The 4521-nt window shown below is 53.1% G+C and overlaps 1 long non-coding RNA gene across 1 annotated transcript; it reads left to right on the top strand.

Moving 5' to 3' along the window:
* Positions 1–374: 374 nt before the first annotated feature.
* Positions 375–3374, top strand: LOC136304816 (uncharacterized). The gene is made up of 3 exons (XR_010724836.1): positions 375–602; positions 698–826; positions 2863–3374. It is a non-coding gene; the product is annotated as an uncharacterized lncRNA (long non-coding RNA).
* Positions 3375–4521: the final 1147 nt, after the last annotated feature.

A 4521-nucleotide genomic window follows, 5' to 3' on the forward strand; every position in this document is an offset into this window, starting at 1 on the left:
CTGGCTGCGAACAGCGGCTAGGTGTGGTTTCCGAGCTCTCCAGAAGCAGAGAAGCTCCTCCAGCACCGAAAGTGCATTTTCGGGGCTGGGAAGCAAGATTTCACTTATTCATTATCTGCAGTGCGCTTACCTGCTCGGCGTGCTTTGCGGCGGCTGAGATCCTCGAGGAGCGGCAGACACGCATCTCCCGGGCCGGGAAGCGTGGCCTCGCTGTTTCGTCACTTCCGGTGCTCCTGCCGTGCGTGCAGCGCTGTGCAGAGGCGGAGGAGCTCGAGGAGCGGCGGCCACGCCTCTCCGGGGCCGGGATTGGAGAAGTCGCTTGTTCGTCACCTGCCGTGCGCCTGCCGTGTTCGGTGTGCTCTGCAGTGGTAGAGAAGCTCGAGCAGCTGCGGCCGCGCGTCTCCTGGGCCAGGAACCGAGAACTCGAGCCCGATGAGGAGTGTCTGCTTCTGCTTTTAACTTGTGGAAAGTTCAAAGCCTGTGGCTGTAAAATTAGCAGCAATACTGGTGCCTTCTTTTATCGCTCATGGTCACTGGCCAGCAGGGAACAAGAAGTGTCCCAGGACTTGTTGGTGCCCTGGCAGAGACAGAAGCAGCAAATGGTGTTGAGAGAATTTCTGGGAGTGCATGTGGGATCCTGGTTTTCTTGATAGCTTGAGAAAGGATCTGAACAGAAAAAATATCTTTCTTTTTACAGGAGAATCTGATGTGGAACATGGGACCAGGATGACTTGCTGTGACTTCTTGAAAGCTGGAAAGAAGGCGATGTTAATCTTTTTGGCTAGAGGCAAAGTGTCTGCAAAGCCTTGGAAGAAGCCTATGCCAGGTAAGTGAGGACACCAACAGGAAAACACCTGGAGGCTGTGCTGTGATTTCACGGAGGGTTATGGATTCCTGTCTCAAATGTCCATGTGTCAGTAGGGCTGGATCCAAGTGCCCCGGTGGAGAGGCAGGGTTGTCCTGCATTCCAGCTTTTTAGTGGCTGGAGTTTTGCCCAAGGAAGAGCAGCATCCTGATTTTGCTGCCATGTTCAGTCAGCACAGAGCTGTTGGGTGCCTCCGTCCAGGAGCAGCAGGAGCCTGGATTTCTGTCCCTGGGATTGCCTTGCTGTCCAAGACGGGGGCTGAAGGTGAGGGGCAAGGCAGGCCTGGGAGCTCTGGGAGTCAGGAGTGCCAGGCCTTTCATCTCCTGGTGCTGCTCAGGTGTTCACCAGAGGGTTTTTTGACGGCCTTTGGCTTTCTGGATGGAAGCAAAAGGGTCCTTTCCCCTCCCTGCCTTCTGTCATTCCCAGGTCAGCCCCTGCTCTTTGCTGGCAGGCTAAATAGCCTCAGGAGTGGGCCGAGGAAGTGCTGCCTGATCTGTGAGGTTCCACAGGAGATGGGAGCAGGCTTTGCGCAGAGGTTCAAGCAGCTTGGGACTTCCTGAAGGCCTGAGGCCTGAAGCAGAGTCTTGAGGCAAAGCTGACCTCTGGGTGAGCCTTCAACCCAGATGTTGTGTTTGTATCCTGTCGGCAGTGCGGTAGCCAGGATCATTAGTGTTCTGGGCTAGGTCCGTGCTCATTAGTGAAACATGGCTTGACCTTTCTGTGTTCAGAGGCCGGACAGGGCCCTGAGATGAGTCCTGTGGCCTTGTTGGGAGGAGCGGGGCCAAAGGCAGCTCCTGCATTGCTCCTGAAGCCCTGGCCCGGCTTTGGTGCGACGCCGGAGGAGGCTGAGCCCAGCTGTTCCCACCGTGGGAGTTGTGTGCGCCTGTTTATTGCAGCATTTTCCCGACCTGGGCCCTGTCCCGGCACAGCCGGAGCCTCTTGGCCTGCGGGCGGACGCACCCGCGGGAATTGCCAGTTCTGGGGGGGCTCTCCAGGGCTGGGTTGTGACAGGGGATTCCCAGCTGCTGGGGGTAAGGCTCAGGGTCCCTGGTGCTGGATCTCAGTCCCTGTAGGTCACCTTGGGTAGCAGTGCTGGGGAGCATTGCTGAGCTTCTCCTTGGGAGGTTCTTGGCTGCTCTGAGCTGTCTCCAAAGACCCTGAGCTCCTGAGGTTGGTGTCTGTGTCTTTGGTGCTGACCCTGCCCCCTGGCCAAGCTACTTTGGAGGGTTTGAAGGGTCTAGGGCTGAGTGCCCTTTGGGCAGTTTGCTGCCAGCCTGGTGTGCTCCTGGAAGTGCCGCTGACCTGCCAGGACTGAGGAGCTGCTGGCTGGGTGCTGGTTCTGTTCTGCAGTGGGAGCAGGTAGCCACAGGGATACAGGGGGAAAATGGGCTGCTGAAATTAAGGAAACAACATGCTTCTAACAGCAGCTACTTTCTTGTGTACATAAAGCTACAGTTCCAGTTTCTAGCACTACTCTTCATGGGTACAGGTGTCTCTCTCGGTCGGCTAAGTTATTTCTCCATCAGGCGGGCAGGCAGGAAGGCAGGAACGCACGCACACATCTTTCAGGGCACTTAATTGGTTAAGTGTCCATCACCGTGCTATGTGTCTCCTATCTGAGTTTTGCATTTCTTGGAGAGGCTTTCCTAGGCTCTTATTTTTAGAGCTGTTGTTGTTCCTGTAGCCTTGATGAATTCCTGCGAACTCTGGAAAAGAAGACTGCAGGTGTCATCTTCACTACAAACAGTTTGGCTGATACAGGAAATGGCCCAAGTTATTCAGACACATTGCTACACCGGGAGGGCTTAGAGAGAAACCTGGAGATGGGTTGTGGGAGCCTGAAGTGGGATCTTCTCCCCTGCCGACCCTTGATACAAGGGCAGTAGGGAGATGCATGTTTCCATTAAGCAGGGGATTGCTTGGGCAAATCAACAGGGCTCTGGAAAGTCAATGAACGTATAGGAGTTTTGTTCTAGTCTTTTGTTCTTTTGTTCTAGGAGCACCTTCTGTCCTAAAGTAAACAAGCAGCATTTGCTGCAGAGAAGCTCTTTCCAGCACGGAAAGTGCTTCTCTTAGCCTGGGAAGCGAGAAAGCATCTGTTGGCCTCACCTAGTGTTCTCGGCGGCTGTACGACCTTCCGAGCGGTGCCGCCTCTCCCGCTGTGGGCGGGCTGTGGGTCTCAGAGCCAGGGATCAGGATCACTGCGGACGGCACGAGCCTCTCCTGCTCCGCCTGCAGCCGGTGCTGCGCTGGGGTCCTGCCGGAGCTCTGGGCACGAGAGGACGGCGGTGGCGATTTCTTTGTGCTGTCTGGAACGGGCCAGGGTGCAGGCAACACCCGTGCTGGTACCAGGACCCCCCAAACCCCACCGCTCCCCGCGGTGCCTAGGAATTGTTGTCCAGCGTAGGGAGAAAATTCTTTATGAGAAAACTCAAAACTCAAGGATATGGGGTCTGAGGAGAGATGAGAGATTGTGGTATAAATTCAAGACGCATTGGGAAAAATAAATTTATGCAACAGCTCACTTCCTCTCCCAGACTGGCTTCTGTGTAATCGTCTGTGACTCCAACTGATCAGATGGGATTTTCAGCTTGTGGGGCTATAATGACGTGCCAGATTCTAAGCATGACAGAAAATAATGGGAGAACTCTCTGGCTCAGGCAGTGGAGCCTCTCAGTAGTGTCCCAAAGGTACAGCAGTACCCAGTATCTCTGACTGCAATTTGAGAGGTCCCAGCACAGCCCCTCTGTAGTGTTCCTGTGAAGCTGGCGTTTCCCAGCATCCCTGACCAGTGTTTGGGGGTCCCAGCACAGGTCCCTCGGCACATCCTGCTGCTTCTCCAAGTCCCGTTTAAACAGGATGGGGTTTTTTTGGGGTAGGAGCAGCCAAAACCAGCAGAACTGGCATTAACCACTTTCTCGAGGAATTTCTCTTTTCTTCCTCACCAAATTCCCACTGTCAAAACCACACCTGAGGCTCAGCTCCCCATCCCCTCAATCTCTCCAAGGAACTGGGCTTGAATTTCCCAATCCAGCAGGGCAGAAATACTGTTGTCCTTATTGTATATCCTAATTGCAGTAATTGCTTAAGAAGTAATTGAAAGACATTAAAGGAATAAAGAGAAATTAAATAAGAGCTGCCAGCTCCAAGGGCCATCCCAGGGTTGCTCAAACCCCTTATCAGTGATTTGCTTTAATTAACCAACTCAGAGTAATTAACACCACATTGATATAGCATGATTCTTTTTAAATTGAGTTATAGATAACTACTGCAGAATGTAAAAACCTTTTTAAGCCCGGAAACTCTTTTAAGACATATACAGGCCACAGCTGCAGACAATGTCTAGGGATTCAGGGGGAAAAAGCCAAAGTTTTCAATCTTTAGCATCTTCCACTATGTCATCGTTGCCAATAAACATGGCTTCAGCCTCAGGAAGACACGGAGAGTCAGAGATTTTGCAGATCCTGGTCCCACCTCAGCCTTTCAGCAGGTACAGTCTGCAAGGAGAGAAAAGAAAATGGGTCAGAATGAGCCGCCTACTTGCATAAAATCATCATCATTCATAAAGCATTAGGTAGAGCTGGAAGAACTTCCCCAAAGGCCCGTTTCCCTGTGGACTGAGGGCGCCAAGTTCAAGCACAGGCTGGACCTGCCAT

The sequence above is a fragment of the Chamaea fasciata genome, unplaced genomic scaffold (assembly GCF_029207755.1).
Source record: "Chamaea fasciata isolate MVZ Bird 193981 ecotype frontalis unplaced genomic scaffold, bChaFas1.0.hap1 SCAF_189, whole genome shotgun sequence".
Lineage (NCBI taxonomy): Eukaryota > Metazoa > Chordata > Aves > Passeriformes > Sylviidae > Chamaea > Chamaea fasciata.